The sequence below is a fragment of the Panulirus ornatus genome, chromosome 9 (assembly GCF_036320965.1).
Source record: "Panulirus ornatus isolate Po-2019 chromosome 9, ASM3632096v1, whole genome shotgun sequence".
NCBI classification, from domain to species: Eukaryota; Metazoa; Arthropoda; class Malacostraca; order Decapoda; family Palinuridae; genus Panulirus; species Panulirus ornatus.
The window spans coordinates 42384939-42406312 of NC_092232.1; the positions used below are offsets into that span (position 1 = coordinate 42384939).

At 42.3% G+C, this 21374-nt stretch overlaps 1 protein-coding gene across 6 annotated transcripts in view; it reads right to left on the reverse strand.

Annotated features, from left to right (window-relative positions):
• The window catches only part of LOC139750366 (membrane progestin receptor gamma-like), a 210188-nt gene that overhangs the window by 5708 nt on the left and 183106 nt on the right, over positions 1-21374 (reverse strand). The window lies entirely within an intron of this gene.

Below are 21374 nucleotides of genomic sequence, written 5' to 3' on the forward strand. Positions count from 1 at the left end.
CCCAGGTATAACACATTGTTCAATTCACTCTAGTCCTTGCTCACCTTTTCTTCCTCCAGGTATGTTCAGGCCCCGATCGCTCAAAATCTTTTTCAATCCATCCTTCCACCTTCAATTTGGTCTCCCACTTCTCCTCGTTCCCTCCTCCTCTGACATATATCCTCTTTGTCAATCTTTCCTCACGCATTCTCTCCATGTGACTAAACCATTTCAATACATCCTCTTCTGCTCTCTCAACCACACTCTTCTTCTTACCACACATTTCTCTTACCCTTTCACTTTTCATTACTTAATCAAACCACCTCACACCACATATTGTCCTCACATTTCTCTTACCCTTTCACTTTTCATTACTTAATCAAACCACCTCACACCACATATTGTCCTCACATTTCTCTTACCCTTTCACTTTTCATTACTTAATCAAACCACCTCACACCACATATTGTCCTCAAACATTTCACTTCCAACACATCCACCCTCCTCCGCACAACCTTATCTATAGCCCATGCCTCGCAACCATATAACATTGTTGGAACCACTATTCCTTCTTACATGCCCATTTTTGCTTTCCGAGATAATGTTCTCACCTTCCACACATTCGTCAACACTCCCAGAACTTTCGCCCCCTCCCCCATCCTGTGACTCACTTCCCCTTATATGGTTCCATCTGCAGCTAAATCCACTCTCAGATATCTAAAACACTTCACTTCCTCCAGTTTCTCTCCTTCAAACTTACCTTCCAATTAACTTGTCGCTCAACCCTACTGAACCTAATAACCTTGCTCTTACTCAAATTTACTCTCAGCCTTCTTCTTTCACACACTTTACCAACCTCAATTACCAACTTCTGCAGTTTCTCACACGAATCAGCCACCAGCGCTTTACCATCAACAAACAACAACTGACTCACTTCCCAAGCTCTTTTATCCACAACAGACTGCATACTTGCCCCTCTCTCCAAAACTCTTGTATTCACCAGCCTAACAACCCCATCCATAAACAAATCACACAACCATGGAGAAATCACGCACCCCTGCTGCAAACCAACATTCACTGGGAATATTCATTGGTACTATGTGAGTGCATCTTTAATCATTTTTAATAAGTTTATTGCTTATTCAATGTTATGTTCTTTGGTTGCTCTATCTGGACATCTTTATGCAGAAAGGGAGATGTGGTTTCGGTGCATTATACATGAAAGATAGAGACTGAGTGTGAACGAATGTGGCCTTTGTTGTCTTTTCCTAGTGCTACCTCGCACGCATGAGGGGGGAGGGGGTTGTCATTTCATGTGTGGCGGGGTGGCGAAGGGAATGTATAAAGGCAGTAAGTATGAATTATGTACATATATATATATATATATATATATATATATATATATATATATATATATATATATATATATATATATATATATATATATATATATATGTACAAAGGCAAAGGGGATAAGAGTGAGTGCTCAAATTACAGAGGTATAAGTTTGTTGAGTATTCCTGGTAAATTATATGGGAGGGTATTGATTGAGAGGGTGAAGGCATGTACAGAGCATCAGATTGGGGAAGAGCAGTGTGGTTTCAGAAGTGGTAGAGGATGTGTGGATCAGGTGTTTGCTTTGAAGAATGTATGTGAGAAATACTTAGAAAAGCAAATGGATTTGTATGTAGCATTTATGGATCTGGAGACGGCACATGATAGAGTTGATAGAGATGCTCTGTGGAAGGTATTAAGAATATTTGGTGTGGGAGGCTAGTTGTTAGAAGCAGTGAAAAGTTTTTATCGAGGATGTAAGGCATGTGTACGTGTAGGAAGAGAGGAAAGTGATTGGTTATCAGTGAATGTAGGTTTGCGGCAGGGGTGTGTGATGTCTCCATGGTTGTTTGATTTGTTTATGGATGGGGTTGTTAGGGAGGTGAATGCACAGAGCATCAGATCGGGGAAGAGCAGTGTGGTTTCAGAAGTGGTAGAGGATGTGTGGATCAGGTGTTTGCTTTGAAGAATGTATGTGAGAAATACTTAGAAAAGTAAATGGATTTGTATGTAGCATTTATGGATCTGGAGAAGGCATATGATAGAGTTGATAGAGATGCTCTGTGGAAGGTATTAAGAATATATGGTGTGGGAGGCAAGTTGTTAGAAGCAGTGAAAAGTTTTTATCGAGGATGTAAGGCATGTGTACGTGTAGGAAGAGAGGAAAGTGATTGGTTCTCAGTGAATGTAGGTTTGCGGCAGGGGTGTGTGATGTCTCCATGGTTGTTTAATTTGTTTATGGATGGGGTTGTTAGGGAGGTGAATGCAAGAGTTTTGGAAAGGGGCAAGTATGAAGTCTGTTGGGGATGAGAGAGCTTGGGAAGTGAGTCAGTTGTTGTTCGCTGATGATACAGCGCTGGTGGCTGATTCATGTGAGAAACTGCAGAAGCTGGTGACTGAGTTTGGTAAAGTGTGTGAAAGATGAAAGTTAAGAGTAAATGTGAATAACAGCAAGGGTATTAGGTACAGTAGGGTTGAGGGTCAAGTCAACTGGGAGGTAAGTTTGAATGGAGAAAAACTGGAGGAAGTAAAGTGTTTTAGATATCTGGGAGTGGATCTGGCAGCGGATGGAACCATGGAAGCGGAAGTGGATCATAGGGTGGGGGACGGGGCGAAAATTCTGGGAGCCTTGAAGAATGTGTGGAAGTCAAGAACATTATCTCGGAAAGCAAAAATGGGTATGTTTGAAGGAATATTGGTTCCAACAATGTTGTATGGTTGCGAGGCGTGGGCTATGGATAGAGTTGTGCGCAGGAGGATGGATGTGCTGGAAATGAGATGTTTGAGGACAATGTGTGGTGTGAGGTGGTTTGATCGAGTAAGTAATGTAAGGGTAAGAGAGATGTGTGGAAATAAAAAGAGCGTGGTTGAGAGAGCAGAAGAGGGTGTTTTGAAATGGTTTGGGCACATGGAGAGAATGAGTGAGGAAAGATTGACCAAGAGGATATATATGTCGGAGGTGGAGGGAATGAGGAGAAGTGGGAGACCAAATTGGAGGTGGAAAGATGGAGTGAAAAAGATTTTGTGTGATCGGGGCCTGAACATGCAGGAGGGTGAAAGGAGGGCAAGGAATAGAGTGAATTGGATCGATGTGGTATACCGGGGTTGACGTGCTGTCAGTGGATTGAATCAGGGCATGTGAAGCGTCTGGGGTAAACCATGGAAAGCTGTGTAGGTATGTATATTTGCGTGTGTGGACGTATGTATATACATGTGTATGGGGGTGGGTTGGGCCATTTCTTTCGTCTGTTTCCTTGCGCTACCTCGCAAACGTGGGAGACAGCGACAAAGCAAAAAAAAAAAAAAAAAAAAATATATATATATATATATATATATATATATATATATATATATATATATATATATATATATATATAAATATATATATATATTGAGAGATTGAGAGGGTGAAGGCATGTACAGAGCATCAGACTGGGGAAGAGCAGTGTGGTTTCAGAAGTGGTAGAGAATGTGTGGATCAGGTGTTTGCTTTGAAGAATGTATGTGAGAAATACTTAAAAAGCAAATGGATTTGTATGTAGCATTTATGGATCTGGAGAAGGCATATGATAGAGTTGATAGAGATGCTCTGTGGAAGGTATTAAGATTATATGGTGTGGGAGGCAAGTTGTTAGAAACAGTGAAAAGTTTTTATCGAGGATGTAAGGCATGTGTACGTGTAGGAAGAGAGGAAAGTGATTGGTTCTCAGTGAATGTAGGTTTGCGGCAGGGGTGTGTGATGTCTCCATGGTTGTTTAATTTGTTTATGGATGGGGTTGTTAGGGAGGTGAATGCAAGAGTTTTGGAAAGAGGGGCAAGTATGAAGTCTGTTGGGGATGAGAGAGCTTGGGGAGTGAGTCAGTTGTTGTTCGCTGATGATACAGCGCTGGTGGCTGATTCATGTGAGAAACTGCAGAAGCTGGTGACTGAGTTTGGTAAAGTGTGTGAAAGAAGAATGTTAAGAGTAAATGTGAATAAGAGTAAGGTAATTAGGTACAGTAGGGTTGAGGGTCAAGTCAATTGGGAGGTAAGTTTGAATGGAGAAAAACTGGAGGAAGTAAAGTGTTTTAGATATCTGGGAGTGGATCTGGCAGCGGATGGAACCATGGAAGCGGAAGTGGATCATAGGGTGGGGGAGGGGGCGAAAATTCTGGGAGCCTTGAAGAATGTGTGGAAGTCGAGAACATTATCTCCGAAAGCAAAAATGGGTATGTTTGAAGGAATAGTGGTTCCAACAATGTTGTATGGTTGCGAGGCGTGGGCTATGGATAGAGTTGTGCGCAGGAGGATGGATGTGCTGGAAATGAGATGTTTGAGGACAATGTGTGCTGTGAGGTGGTTTGATCGAGTAAGTAACGTAAGGGTAAGAGAGATGTGTGGAAATAAAAAGAGCGTGGTTGAGAGAGCAGAAGAGGGTGTTTTGAAATGGTTTGGGCACATGGAGAGAATGAGTGAGGAAAGATTGACCAAGAGGATATATGTGTCAGAGGTGGAGGGAACGAGGAGAAGTGGGAGACCAAATTGGAGGTGGAAAGATGGAGTGAAAAAGATTTTGTGTGATCGGGGCCTGAACATGCAGGAGGGTGAAAGGCATGCAAGGAATAGAGTGAATTGGAACGATGTGGTATACCGGGGTTGACGTGCTGTCAATGGATTGAACCAGGGCATGTGAAGCATCTGGGGTAAACCATGGAAAGTTCTGTGGAGCCTGGATGGGAAAGGGAGCTGTGGTTTTGGTGCATTATTACATGACAGCTAGAGACTGAGTGTGAACGAATGGGGCCTTTGTTGTCTTTTCCTAGCGCTACCTCGCACACATGAGGGGGAGGGGGTTGTTATTTCATGTGTGGCAAGGTGGCGATGGGAATGAATAAAGGCAGACTATGAATTATGTACATGTGTATATATGTATATGTCTGTGTGTGTATATATATATGTATACGTTGAGATGTATAGGTATGTATATTTGCGTGTGTGGACATGTATGTATATACATGTGTATGTGGGTGGGTTGGGCCATTCTTTCATTTGTTTCTTTGCGCTACCTTGCTAACATGGGAGACAGCGACAAAGCAAAATAATAATGATAATAAAATATATATATATATATATATATATATATATATATATATATATATATATATATATATATATATATATTATTTTCATATTATTAATATCATTGTACTCTGTAGCGGTCTCCTGAGTTAGCGAGGTAGCGCAAGGAAACAGACGAAAGAACGGCCCAAGCCACCCACATACGCATGTATATACATACGTCCACCCACGCACATATACATACCTATACATTTCAACGTATATATATATATATATATATATATATATATATATATATATATATATATATATATATATATATATATATATTGAGTGGGAGATGTATAAAAGAAAGAGAAAGGAGGTCAAGAGAAAGGTGCAAGAGGTGAAAAAAAGGGCAAATGAGAGTTGGGGTGAGAGAGTATCATTAAATTTTAGGGAGAATAAAAAGATGTTCTGGAAGGAGGTAAATAAAGTGCGTAAGACAAGGGAGCAAATGGGAACTTCAGTGAAGGGTGCAAATGGGGAGGTGATAACAAGTAGTGGTGATGTGAGAAGGAGATGGAGTGAGTATTTTGAAGGTTTGTTGAATGTGTTTGATGATAGAGTGGCAGATATAGGGTGTTTTGGTCAAGGTGGTGTGCAAAGTGAGAGGGTTAGGGAAAATGATTTGGTAAACAGAGAAGAGGTAGTGAAAGCTTTGCGGAAGATGAAAGCCGGCAAGGCAGCAGGTTTGGATGGTATTGCAGTGGAATTTATTAAAAAAGGGGGTGACTGTATTGTTGACTGGTTGGTAAGGTTATTTAATGTATGTATGACTCATGGTGAGGTGCCTGAGGATTGGCGGAATGCGTGCATAGTGCCATTGTACAAAGGCAAAGGGGATAAGAGTGAGTGCTCAAATTACAGAGGTATAAGTTTGTTGAGTATTCCTGGTAAATTATATGGGAGGGTATTGATTGAGAGGGTGTAGGCATGTACAGAGCATCAGATTGGGGAAGAGCAGTGTGGTTTCAGAAGTGGTAGAGGATGTGTGGATCAGGTGTTTGCTTTGAAGAATGTATGTGAGAAATACTTAGAAAAGCAAATGGATTTGTATGTAGCATTTATGGATCTGGAGAAGGCATATGATAGAGTTGATAGAGATGCTCTGTGGAAGGTATTAAGAATATATGGTGTGGGAGGAAAGTTGTTAGAAGCAGTGAAAAGTTTTTATCGAGGATGTAAGGCATGTGTACGTGTAGGAAGAGAGGAAAGTGATTGGTTCTCAGTGAATGTAGGTTTGCGGCAGGGGTGTGTGATGTCTCCATGGTTGTTTAATTTGTTTATGGATGGGGTTGTTAGGGAGGTAAATGCAAGAGTTTTGGAAAGAGGGGCAATTATGAAGTCTGTTGGGGATGAGAGAGCTTGGGGAGTGAGTCAGTTGTTGTTCGCTGATGATACAGCGCTGGTGGCTGATTCATGTGAGAAACTGCAGAAGCTGGTGACTGAGTTTGGTAAAGTGTGTGGAAGAAGAAAGTTAAGAGTAAATGTGAATAAGAGCAAGGTAATTAGGTACAGTAGGGTTGAGGGTCAAGTCAATTGGGAGGTGAGTTTGAATGGAGAAAAACTGGAAGAAGTGAAGTGTTTTAGATATCTGGGAGTGGATCTGGCAGCGGATGGAACCATGGAAGCGGAAGTGGATCATAGGGTGGGGGAGGGGGCGAAAATTCTGGGGGCCTTGAAGAATGTGTGGAAGTCGAGAACATTATCTCGGAAAGCAAAAATGGGTATGTTTGAAGGAATAGTGGTTCCAACAATGTTGTATGGTTGCGAGGCGTGGGCTATGGATAGAGTTGTGTGCAGGAGGATGGATGTGCTGGAAATGAGATGTTTGAGGACAATGTGTGGTGTGAGGTGGTTTGATCGAGTGAGTAACGTAAGGGTAAGAGAGATGTGTGGAAATAAAAAGAGCGTGGTTGAGAAAGCAGAAGAGGGTGTTTTGAAGTGGTTTGGGCACATGGAGAGAATGAGTGAGGAAAGATTGACCAAGAGGATATATGTGTCGGAGGTGGAGGGAACGAGGAGAAGAGGGAGACCAAATTGGAGGTGGAAAGATGGAGTGAAAAAGATTTTGTGTGATCGGGGCCTGAACATGCAGGAGGGTGAAAGGAGGGCAAGGAATAGAGTGAATTGGAGCGATGTGGTATACCGGGGTTGACGTGCTGTCAGTGGATTGAATCAAGGCATGTGAAGCGTCTGGGGTAAACTATGGAAAGCTGTGTAGGTATGTATATTTGCGTGTGTGGACGTATGTATATACATGTGTATGGGGGGGGTTGGGCCATTTCTTTCGTCTGTTTCCTTGCGCTACCTCGCAAACGCGGGAGACAGCGACAAAGTATAATAATAATAATATATATATAGCAGAAGAGGGTGTTTTGAAATGGTTTGGGCACATGGAGAGAATGAGTGAGGAAAGATTGACCAAGAGGATATATGTGTCGGAGGTGGAGGGAACGAGGAGAAGAGGGAGACCAAATTGGAGGTGGAAAGATGGAGTGAAAAGGATTTTGTGTGATCAGGGCCTGAACATGCAGGAGGGTGAAAGGAGGGCAAGGAATAGAGTGAATTGGAGTGATGTGGTATACAGGGGTTGACGTGCTGTCAGTGGATTGAATCAAGGCATGTGAAGCGTCCGGGGTAAACCATGGAAAGCTGTGTAGGTATGTATATTTGCGTGTGTGGACGTGTGTATGTACATGTGTATGGGGGGGGGTTGGGCCATTTCTTTCGTCTGTTTCCTTGCGCTACCTCGCAACCGCGGGAGACAGCGACGAGGTATAAAAGAAAAAAAAATATATACATATATACACATGTACATAATTCATACTGTCTGCCTTTATTTATTCCCATCGCCACCTCGCCACACATGGAATAACATCCCCCTCCCCCCCTCATGTGTGCGAGGTAGCACTAGGAAAAGACAACAAAGGCCCATTCGTTCACACTCAGTCTCTAGCTGTCATGTAATAATGCCCGAAACCACAGCTCCCTTTCCACATCCAGGCCCCACAGAACTTTCCATGGTTTACCCCAGACGCTTCACACGCCCTGATTCAATCCACTGACAGCACGTCGACCCCGGTATACCACATCGATCCAATTCACTCTAATCCTTGCCCGCCTTTCACCCTCCTGCATGTTTAGGCCCCGATCACTCAAAATCTTTTTCACTCCATCTTTCCACCTCCAATTTGGTCTCCCACTTCTCCTCATTCCCTCCACCTCTGACACATATATCCTCTTGGTCAATCTTTCCTCACTCATTCTCTCCAAGTGCCCAAACCATTTCGAAACACCCTCTTCAGCTCTCTCAACCACGCTCTTTTTATTTCCACACATCTCTCTTACCCTTACATTACTTACTCGATCAAACCACCTCACACCACACATTGTCCTCAAACATCTCATTTCCAGCACATCCACCCTCCTGCGCACAACTCTATCCATAGCCCACACCTCACAACCGTACACCATTGTTGGAACCACTATTCCTTCAAACATACCCATTTTTGCTTTCCGAGATAATGTTTTCGACTTCCACACATTCTTCAAGGCTCCCAGGATTTTCGCCCCCTCCCCCACCCTATGATTCACTTCCGCTTCCATGGTTCCATCCGCTGCCAGATCTACTCCCAGATATCTAAAACACTTTACTTCCTCCAGTTTTTCTCCATTCAAACTTACCTCCCAATTGACTTGACCCTCAACCCTACTGTACCTAATAACCTTGCTCTTATTCACATTTACTCTTAACTTTCTTCTTTCACACACTTTACCAAATTCAGTCACCAGCTTCTGCAGTTTCTCACATGAATCAGCCACCAGCGCTGTATCATCAGCGAACAACAACTGACTCACTTCCCAAGCTCTTTCATCCACAACAGACTGCATACTTGCCCCTCTTTCCAAAACTCTTGCATTCACCTCCCTAACAACCCCATCCATAAACAAATTAAACAACCATGGAGACATCACACACCCCTGCCGCAAACCTACATTCACTGAGAACCAATCACTTTCCTCTCTTCCTACACATACACATGCCTTACATCCCCGATAAAAACTTTTCACTGCTAACAAATTGCCTCCCACACCATATATTCTTAGTACCTTCCACAGAGCATCTCTATCAACTCTATCATATGCCTTCTCCAGATCCATAAATGCTACATACAAATCCATTTGCTTTTCTAAGTATTTCTCACATACATTCTTCAAAGCAAACACCTGATCCACACATCCTCTACCACTTCTGAAACCACACTGCTCTTCCCCAATCTGATGCTCTGTACATGCCTTCACCCTCTCAATCAATACCCTCCCATATAATTTACCAGGAATACTCAACAAACTTATACCTCTGTAATTTGAACACTCACTCTTATCCCCTTTGCCTTTGTACAATGGCACTATGCAAGCATTCCGCCAATCCTCAGGCACCTCACCATGAATCATACATACATTAAATAACCTTACCAACCAGTCAACAATACAGTCACCCCTTTTTTAATAAATTCCACTGCAATACCATCCAAACCTGCTGCCTTGCCGGCTTTCATCTTCCGCAAAGCTTTTACTACCTCTGTTTACCAAATCATTTTCCCTAACCCTCTCACTTTGCACATCACCTCGACCAAAACACCCTATATCTGCCACTCTATCATCAAGCACATTCAACAAACCTTCAAAATACTCACTCCATCTCCTTCTCACAACACCACTACTTGTTATCACCTCTCCATTAGCCCCCTTCACTGAAGTTCCCATTTGCTCCCTTGTCTTACGCACTTTATTTACCTCCTTCCAGAACATCATTTTATTCTCCCTAAAATTTAATGATACTCTCTCACCCCAACTCTCATTTGCCCTCTTTTTCACCTCTTGCTCCTTTCTCTTGACCTCCTGCCTCTTTCATTTATACATCTTCCACTCATTTGCATTTTTTCCCTGCAAAAATCATCCAAATGCCTCTCTCTTCTCTTTCACTAATAATCTTACTTCTTCATCCCACCACTCACTACCCTTTCTAATCAACCCATCTCCCACGCTTCTCATGCCACAAGCATCTTTTGCACAAGCCATCACTGCTTCCCCAAATACATCCCACTCCTCCCCCACTCCCCTTACCTCCTTTGCTCTCACCTTTTTCCATTCTGTACTCAGTCTCTCCTGGTACTTCCTCACACAAATCTCCTTCCCAAGCTCACTTACTCTCACCACCCTCTTCACCCCAACATTCTCTTCTTTACTGAAAACCCATACTCCAATATATATATATATATATATATATTGGGGAAGAGCAGTGCGGTTTCAGAAGTGGTAGAGGATGTGTGGATCAGGTGTTTGCTTTGAAGAATGTATGTGAGAAATACTTAGAAAAGCAAATGGATTTGTATGTAGCATTTATGGATCTGGAGAAGGCATATGATAGAGTTGATAGAGATGCTCTGTGGAAGGTATTAAGAATATATGGTGTGGGAGGCAAGTTGTTAGAAGCAGTGAAAAGTTTTTATCGAGGATGTAAGGCATGTGTACGTGTTGGAAGAGAGGAAAGTGATTGGTTCTCAGTGAATGTAGGTTTGCGGCAGGGGTGTGTGATGTCTCCATGGTTGTTTAATTTGTTTATGGATGGGGTTGTAAGGGAGGTAAATGCAAGAGTCCTGGAAAGAGGGGCAAGTATGAAGTCTGTTGGGGATGAGAGAGCTTGGGAAGTGAGTCAGTTGTTGTTCGCTGATGATACAGCGCTGGTGGCTGATTCATGTGAGAAACTGCAGAAGCTGGTGACTGAGTTTGGTAAAGTGTGTGGAAGAAGAAAGTTGAGAGTAAATGTGAATAAGAGCAAGGTTATTAGGTACAGTAGGGGTGAGGGTCAAGTCAATTGGGAGGTGAGTTTGAATGGAGAAAAACTGGAGGAAGTGAAGTGTTTTAGATATCTGGGAGTGGATCTGTCAGCGGATGGAACCATGGAAGCGGAAGTGGATCATAGGGTGGGGGAGGGGGCGAAAATTTTGGGAGCCTTGAAAAATGTGTGGAAGTCGAGAACATTATCTCGGAAAGCAAAAATGGGTATGTTTGAGGGAATAGTGGTTCCAACAATGTTGTATGGTTGCGAGGCGTGGGCTATGGATAGAGATGTGCGCAGGAGGATGGATGTGCTGGAAATGAGATGTTTGAGGACAATGTGTGGTGTGAGGTGGTTTGATCGAGTAAGTAACGTAAGGGTAAGAGAGATGTGTGGAAATAAAAAGAGCGTGGTTGAGAGAGCAGAAGAGGGTGTTTTGAAATGGTTTGGGCACATGGAGAGAATGAGTGAGGAGAGATTGACCAAGAGGATATATGTGTCGGAGGTGGAGGGAACGAGGAGAAGAGGGAGACCAAATTGGAGGTGGAAAGATGGAGTGAAAAAGATTTTGTGTGATCGGGGCCTGAACATGCAGGAGGGTGAAAGGAGGGCAAGAAATAGAGTGAATTGGAGTCATGTGGTATACAGGGGTTGACGTGCTGTCAGTGGATTGAAGCAAGGCATGTGAAGCGTCTGGGGTAAACCATGGAAAGCTGTGTAGGTATGTATATTTGCGTGTGTGGACGTGTGTATGTACATGTGTATGGGGGCGGGGGTTGGGCCATTTCTTTCGTCTGTTTCCTTGCGCTACCTCGCAAACGCGGGAGACAGCGACAAAGTATAAAAAAAAAAAAAAAAAAAAAAAAAATATATATATATATATATATATATATATATATATATATATATATATATATATATATATTGGAGTGGATGTAGCAGTAGTTGAAACCATGGAAGCAGAAGTGAGTCAGAGTGGGGGAGGGGGTGAAGGTTCTGGGAGCGCTGGAGAATGTGTGGAAGGCTAGAATGTTATCTCGGAGCACAAAAATGGGTATATGTTTGAAGGAATAGTGGTTCCAACAATGTTATATGGTTGTGAGGTATGGGCTTTAGATAGAGTTGTGCGGAGGAGGGTGGCTGTGTCAGAAATGAGATGTTTGAGGACAATATGTGGTGTGAGGGTTTGATTGAGTAATAAAAGGGTAAGAGAGAAGTGTGGAAATAAAAAGAGTGTAGTGCAGTGAGCAGAAGAGAGTGCATTGAAATGGTTTGGTCATATGGAGAGAGTGAGTGAAGAAATATTGACAAAGAAGACATATGTGTTAGAGGTGGAGAGAACGTGGAGAAGTGGGAGACCAAATTGGAAGTGGAAGGATGGAGTGAAAAAGATTTTGAGTGATCGGGTCCTGAACATACAGGAGGGTGAAAGGCATGCAAGGAATAGAGTGAATTGGAATGACGTGGTAGACCGGGGTCGATGTGCTGTCAATGGATTGAACCAAGGGCATGTGAAGCGTCTGGGGTAAACCTTGGAAAGTTCTGTGTGGCCTGGATGTGGAAAGGGAGCTGTGGTTTTGGTGCATTATTACACGACAGCTAGAGACTGAGTGTGAACAAATGGGGCCTTTGTTGTCTTTTCCTAGCGCTACCTCGTGCACATGCGGGGGGAGGGGGTTGTTCATGTGTGGCGGGGTGGCGACGGGAATGAATAAGGGCAGACAGTATGAATTATGTACATGTGTATATATGTCTGTGTGTGTGTATATATATGTATATGTTGAGATGTATAGGTATGCATATGTGCGTGTATGGACGTGTATGTATATACACATGTATGTGGGTGGGTTGGACCATTCTGTCGTCTGTGTCATTGCGCTACCTCAATAACGCGGGAGACAGCAACAAAGTATAATAAATAAAAAAAAATAAATAAATAAATGAATAAATATATATATATATATATATATAAATATATATATATATATATATATATATATATATATATATATATATATATATATATATTTTTTTTTTTTTTGCTTTGTCGCTGTCTCCCACGTTTGCGAGGTAGCGCAAGGAAACAGATGAAAGAAATGGCCCAACCCACCCCCATACACATGTATATACATACGTCCACACACGCAAATATACATACCTACACAGCTTTCCATGGTTTACCCAAGACGCTTCACATGCCCTGATTCAATCCACTGACAGCACGTCAACCACGGTATACCATATCGATCCAATTCACTCTATTCCTTGCCCTCCTTTCACCCTCCTGCATGTTCAGGCCCCGATCACACAAAATCTTTTTCACTCCATCTTTCCACCTCCAATTTGGTCTCCCACTTCTCCTCGTTCCCTCCACCTCCGACACATATATCCTCTTGGTCAATCTTTCCTCACTCATTCTCTCCATGTGCCCAAACCATTTCAAAACACCCTCTTCTGCTCTCTCAACCACGCTCTTTTTATTTCCACACATCTCTCTTACCCTTACGTTACTTACTCGATCAAACCACCTCACACCACACATTGTCCTCAAACATCTCATTTCCAGCACATCCATCCTCCTGCGCAGAACTCTATCCATAGCCCACGCCTCGCAACCATACAACATTGTTGGAACCACTATTCCTTCAAACATAACCATTTTTGCTTTCCGAGATAATGTTCTCGACTTCCACACATTCTTCAAGGCTCCCAGGATTTTCGCCCCCTCCCCCACCCTATGATCCACTTCCGCTTCCATGGTTCCATCTGCTGCCAGATCCACTCCCAGATATCTAAAACACTTTACTTCCTCCAGTTTTTCTCCATTCAAACTTACCTCCCAATTGACTTGACCCTCAACCCTACTGTACCTAATTACCTTGCTCTTATTCACATTTACTCTTAACTTTCATCTTTCACACACTTTACCAAACTCAGTCACCAGCTTCTGCAGTTTCTCACATGAATCAGCCACCAGCACTGTATCATCAGCGAACAACAACTGACTCACTTCCCAAGCTCTCTCATCCCCATCAGACTTCATACTTGCCCCTCTTTCCAAAACTCTTGCATTCACCTCCCTAACAACCCCATCCATAAACAAATTAAACAACCATGGAGACATCACACACCCCTGCCGCAAACCTACATTCACTGAGAACCAATCACTTTCCTCTCTTCCTACACGTACACATGCCTTACATCCTCGATAAAAACTTTTTACTGCTTCTAACAACTTGCCTCACACACCATATATTCTTAATACCTTCCACAGAGCATCTCTATCAACTCTATCATATGCCTTCTCCAGATCCATAAATGCTACATACAAATCCATTTGCTTTTCTAAGTATTTCTCACATACATTCTTCAAAGCAAACACCTGATCCACACATCCTCTACCACTTCTGAAACCACACTGCTCTTCCCCAATCTGATGCTCTGTACATGCCTTCACCCTCTCAATCAATACCCTCCCATATAATTTACCAGGAATACTCAACAAACTTATACCTCTGTAATTTGAGCACTCACTCTTATCCCCTTAGCCTTTGTACAATGGCACTATGCAAGCATTCCGCCAATCCTCAGGCACCTCACCATGAGTCATACATACATTAAATAACCTTACCAACCAGTCAATAATACAGTCACCCCCTTTTTTAATAAATTCCACTGCAATACCATCCAAACCTGCTGCCTTGCTGGCTTTCATCTTCCGCAAAGCTTTTACTACCTCTTCTCTGTTTACCAAATCATTTTCCCTAACCCTCTCACTTTGCACTCCACCTCGACCAAAACACACTATATCTGCCACTCTATCATCAAACACATTCAACAAACCTTGAAAATACTCACTCCATCTCCTTCTCACATCACCACTACTTGTTATCACCTCCCCATTTGCGCCCTTCGCTGAAGTTCCCATTTGCTCCCTTGTCTTATGCACTTTATTTACCTCCTTCCAGAACATCTATTTATTCTCCCTGAAATTTAATGATACTCTCTCACTCCAACTCTCATTTGCCCTCTTTTTCACCTCTTGTACCTATCTCTTGACCTCCTGTCTCTTTCTTTTATACATCTCCCACTCAATTGCACTTTTTTTGATTTTTGCAGGGAAAATATATATATATATATATATATATATATATATATATATATATATATATATATATTTTTTTTTTCGCTTTGTTGCTGTCTCCCGTGTTTGCGAGGTAGCGCAAGGAAACAGACGAAAGAAATGGCCCAACCCACCCCCATACACATGTATATACATACGTCCACACACGCAAATATACATACCTACACAGCTTTCCATGGTTTACCCCAGACGCTTCACATGCCCTGATTCAATCCACTGACAGTACGTCAACCCCGGTATATATATATATATATATATATATATATATATATATATATATATATATATATATATGAGACATCACACACCCCTGCCGCAAACCTACATTCACTGAGAACCAATCACTTTCCTCTCTTCCTACACGTACACATGCCTTACATCCTCGATAAAAACTTTTTACTGCTTCTAACAACTTGCCTCCCACACCATATATTCTTAATACCTTCCACAGAGCATCTCTATCAACTCTATCATATGCCTTCTCCAGATCCATAAATGCTACATACAAATCCATTTGCTTTTCTAAGTATTTCTCACATACATTCTTCAAAGCAAACACCTGATCCACACATCCTCTACCACTTCTGAAACCACACTGCTCTTCCCCAATCTGATGCTCTGTATGTAGGTTTGCGGCAGGGGTGTGTGATGTCTCCATGGTTGTTTAATTTGTTTATGGATGGGGTTGTTAGGGAGGTGAATGCAAGAGTTTTGGAAAGAGGGGCAAGTATGAAGTCTGTTGGGGATGAGAGAGCTTGGGAAGTGAGTCAGTTGTTGTTCGCTGATGATACAGCGCTGGTGGTTGATTCATGTGAGAAACTACAGAAGCTGGTGACTGAGTTTGGTAAAGTGTGTGAAAGAAGAAAGTTAAGAGTAAATGTGAATAAGAGCAAGGTTATTAGGTACAGTAGGGTTGAGGGTCAAGTCAACTGGGAGGTGAGTTTGAATGGAGAAAAACTGGAGGAAGTGAAGTGTTTTAGATAACTGGGAGTGGATCTGGCAGCGATGGAACCATGGAAGCGGAAGTGGATCATAGGGTGGGGGAGGGGGCGAAAATTCTGGGAGCCTTGAAGAATGTGTGGAAGTCGAGAACATTATCTCGGAGAGCAAAAATGGGTATGTTTGAAGGAATAGTGGTTCCAACAATGTTGTATGGTTGCGAGGCGTGGACTATGGATAGAGTTGTGCGCAGGAGGATGGATGTGCTGGAAATGAGATGTTTGAGGACAATGTGTGGTGTGAGGTGGTTTGATCGAGTAAGTAACGTAAGGGTAAGAGAGATGTGTGGAAATAAAAAGAGCGTGGTTGAGAGAGCAGAAGAGGGTGTTTTGAAATGGTTTGGTCACATGGAGAGAATGAGTGAGGAAAGATTGACCAAGAGGATATATGTGTCGGAGGTGGAGGGAACGAGGAGAAGAGGGAGACCAAATTGGAGGTGGAAAGATGGAGTGAAAAAGATTTTGTGTGATCGGGGCCTGAACATGCAGGAGGGTGAAAGAAGGGCAAGGAATAGAGTGAGTTGGAGCGATGTGGTATACCGGGGTTGACGTGCTGTCAGTGGATTGAATCAGGGCATGTGAAGTGTCTGGGGTAAACCATGGAAAGCTGTGTAGGTATGTATATTTGCGTGTGTGGACGTATGTATATACATGTGTATGGGGGTGGGTTGGGCCATTTCTTTCGTCTGTTTCCTTGTGCTACCTCGCAAACGCGGGAGACAGTGACAAAGCAAAAAAAAAAAAAAAAAAAAAAAAAAAAAATATATATATATATATATATATATATATATATATATATATATATATATATATATATAAATATAAATATAAATATATATAAATATAAATATATATATAAATAGAGGTAGTGAAAGCTTTGCGGAAGATGAAAGCCGGCAAGGCAGCAGGTTTGGATGGTATTGCAGTGGAATTTATTAAAAAAGGGGGTGACTGTATTGTTGACTGGTTGGTAAGGTTATTTAATGTATGTATGACTCATGGTGAGGTGCCTGAGGATTGGCGGAATGCGTGCATAGTGCCATTGTACAAAGGCAAAGGGGATAAGAGTGAGTGCTCAAATTACAGAGGTATAAGTTTGTTGAGTATTCCTGGTAAATTATATGGGAGGGTATTGATTGAGAGGGTGAAGGCATGTACAGAGCATCAGACTGGGGAAGAGCAGTGTGGTTTCAGAAGTGGTAGAGGATGTGTGGATCAGGTGTTTGCTTTGAAGAATGTATGTGAGAAATACTTAGAAAAGCAAATGGATTTGTATGTAGCATTTATGGATCTGGAGAAGGCATATGATAGAGTTGATAGAGATGCTCTGTGGAAGGTATTAAGAATATATGGTGTGGGAGGAAAGTTGTTAGAAGCAGTGAAAAGTTTTTATCGAGGATGTAAGGCATGTGTACGTGTAGGAAGAGAGGAAAGTGATTGGTTCTCAGTGAATGTAGGTTTGCGGCAGGGGTGTGTGATGTCTCCATGGTTGTTTAATTTGTTTATGGATGGGGTTGTTAGGGAGGTAAATGCAAGAGTTTTGGAAAGAGGGGCAAGTATGAAGTCTGTTGGGGATGAGAGAGCTTGGGAAGTGAGTCAGTTGTTGTTCGCTGATGATACAGCGCTGGTGGCTGATTCATGTGAGAAACTGCAGAAGCTGGTGACTGAGTTTGGAATAGTGTGTGGAAGAAGAAAGTTAAGAGTAAATGTGAATAAGAGCAAGGTTATTAGGTACAGTAGGGTTGAGGGTCAAGTCAATTGGGAGGTGAGTTTGAATGGAGAAAAACTGGAGGAAGTGAAGTGTTTTAGATATCTGGGAGTGGATCTGGCAGCGGATGGAACCATGGAAGCGGAAGTGGATCATAGGGTGGGGGAGGGGGCGAAAATCCTGGGGGCCTTGAAGAATGTGTGGAAGTCGAGAACATTATTTCGGATAGCAAAAATGGGTATGTTTGAAGGAATAGTGGTTCCAACAATGTTGTATGGTTGCGAGGCGTGGGCTATGGATAGAGTTGTGTGCAGGAGGATGGATGTGCTGGAAATGAGAAGTTTGAGGACAATGTGTGGTGTGAGGTGGTTTGATCGAGTGAGTAACGTAAGGGTAAGAGAGATGTGTGGAAATAAAAAGAGCGTGGTTGAGAGAGCAGAAGAGGGTGTTTTGAAGTGGTTTGGGCACATGGAGAGGATGAGTGAGGAAAGATTGACCAAGAGGATATATGTCTCGGAGGTGGAGGGAACAAGGAGAAGAGGGAGACCAAATTGGAGGTGGAAAGATGGAGTGAAAAAGATTTTGTGTGATCGGGGCCTGAACATGCAGGAGGGTGAAAGGAGGGCAAGGAATAGAGTGAATTGGAGCGATGTGGTATACCGGGGTTGACGTGCTGTCAGTGGATTGAAGCAAGGCATGTGAAGCGTCTGGGGTAAACCATGGAAAGCTGTGTAGGTATGTATATTTGCGTGTGTGACGTATGTATATACATGTGTATGGGGGGGGGTTGGGCCATTTCTTTTGTCTGTTTCTTGCGCTACCTCGCAAACGCGGGAGACAGCGACAAAGTATAATAAATAAAAAAATAAATATATTTTTTTTTTTTTTTTTTCATACTATTCGCTATTTCCCGCATTAGCGAGGTAGCGTTAAGAACAGAGGACTGAGCCTTTGAGGGAACATCCTCACTTGGCCCCCTTCTCTGTTCCTTCTTTAGGAAAATGAAAAACGAGAGGGGAGGATTTCCAGCCCCCCGTTCCCTTCCCTTTTAGTCGCCTTCTACGAAACGCAGGGAATACGTGGGAAGAATTCTTTCTCCCCTATCCCCTATATATATATTTATCCCTGGGGATAGGGGAGAAAGAATACTTTCCACGTATTCCCTGCGTGTCGTAGAAGGCGACTAAAAGGGGAGGGAGCGGGGGGCTGGAAATTCTCCCCTCTCAATTTTTTTTAATTTTCCAAAAGAAGGAACAGAGAAGGGGGCCAGGTGAGGATATTCCCTCAATGGCCCAGTCCTCTGTTCTTAATGCTACCTCGCTAATGTGGGAAATGGCGAATAGTTTGAAAAAAAAAAAATATATATATATATGGTGTGAGGTGGTTTGATCGAGTAAGTAACATAAGGGTAAGAGAGATGTGTGGAAATAAAAAGAGCGTGGTTGAGAGAGCAGAGGAGGGTGTTTTGAAATGGTTTGGTCACATGGAGAGAATGAGTGAGGAAAGATTGACCAAGAGGATATATGTGTCGGAGGTGGAGGGAACGAGGAGAAGAGGGAGACCAAATTGGAGGTGGAAAGATGGAGTGAAAAAGATTTTGTGTGATCAGGGCCTGAACATGCAGGAGGGTGAAAGGAGGGCAAGGAATAGAGTGAATTGGAGTGATGTGGTATACCGGGGTTGACATGCTGTCAGTGGATTGAATCAAGACATGTGAAGCGTCTGGGGTAAACCATGGAAAGCTGTGTAGGTATGTATATTTGCGTGTGTGGACGTATGTATATATATGTTTATGGGGGGGGGGTTGGGCCATTTCTTTCGTCTGTTTCCTTGTGCTACCTCGCAAACGCGGGAGACAGCGACAAAGTATAATAAATAAAATAAATAAAATATATAAATATATAAATAAATAAATATATATATATATATATATATATATATATATATATATATATATATATATATATATATATATATATATATATATATATTCCCTGGGGATAGGGGAGAAAGAATACTTCCCACGTATTCTCTGCGTGTCGTAGAAGGCGACTAAAAAGGGAGGGAGCGGGGGGGCTGGAAATCCTCCCCTCTCAATTTTTTTTAATTTTCCAAAAGAAGGAACAGAGAAGGGGGCCAGGTGAGGATATTCCCTCAATGGCCCAGTCCTCAGTTCTTAACACTACCTCGCTAACGCGGGAAATGGCGAATAGTTTGAAAAAAAAAAAAAAATATATATATATATATATATATATATATATATATATATATATATATATATATATATATATATATATGGACACATCAGGCACCCCTGCCGCAAACCGACATTCACTGGAAACCAATCACTTTCCTCTCCTCCTACTCGTACACATGCCTTACATTGTCGATAAAAATTTTCATGCTTCTAGCAACTTACCTCCCTCACCATATACTCTTAATACCTTCCACAGAGCATCTCTATCAACTCTATCATATGCCTTCTCTACAGCCATAAATGCTACATGCATATTCACTTGTTTTCTTAGTATTTCTCACATACTTTCTTCAAACCAAACACCTGATCTCCACATCCTCTACCACTTCTGAAACCACACGGCTCTTCCCCAATCTGATGTTTTGTACATGCATTGACCCTCTCAATCAATACCCTCCCACATAATTTCCCAGGAATACTCAACAAACTTATACCTCTGTAATTTGAGCACTCACCTTTATCCCCTTTGCCTTTATACAATGGCACTATGCATACATTCCGCCAATCCTCAGGCACGTCACCGTGAACAATACATACACTGAATATTCTCACCAATCAATCAATAACACAGTCACCCCTTTTTTAATAAATTCCAGTGCAATACCATCCAAACCTGCTGCCTTGCCAGCTTTCATCTTCTGCAAAGCTTTTACTACCTCTTCTCTGTTTACCAAATCATTCTCCCTAACCCTCTCACTTCGCACACCACCTCGACCAACACACCTTACATCTGCCACTCTATCATCTAACACATTCAACAAACCTTGAAAATACTCACTCCATCTCCTCATATCATCACTACTTGTTATCACCTCCCAATTAGCCCCCTTAACGATGTTCCCATTTGTTCTCTTGTCTTATGCACTTTATTTACCTCCTCCCGAAACATCTTTTTATTCTTCCTAAATTCGATGATACTCTCTCACCCCAACTCCAATTTGCCCTCTTTTTCACCTCTTGCACCTTTCACTTGACCTCCTGCCTCAATCTTTTATACATCTCAAAGTCATTTGGACTCTTTCCCAGCAAAACTCGTCCAAATGCCTCTCTCTTCTCTTTCACTAATAATCTTACTTCTTCATCCCACCACTCACTACCCTTACTAATCTGCCCACCTCCCACGCTTCTCATGCCACAACCATCTTTTAAAAAGCGCAAGCCATCACTGCTTCCTCAAATACATCCCATTCCTTCCCTAACTCCCTTTACATTATCCCTGGGGATAGGGGAGAAAGAATACTTTCCACGTATTCCCTGCGTGTCATAGAAGGGGAATAAAATGGGAGGGA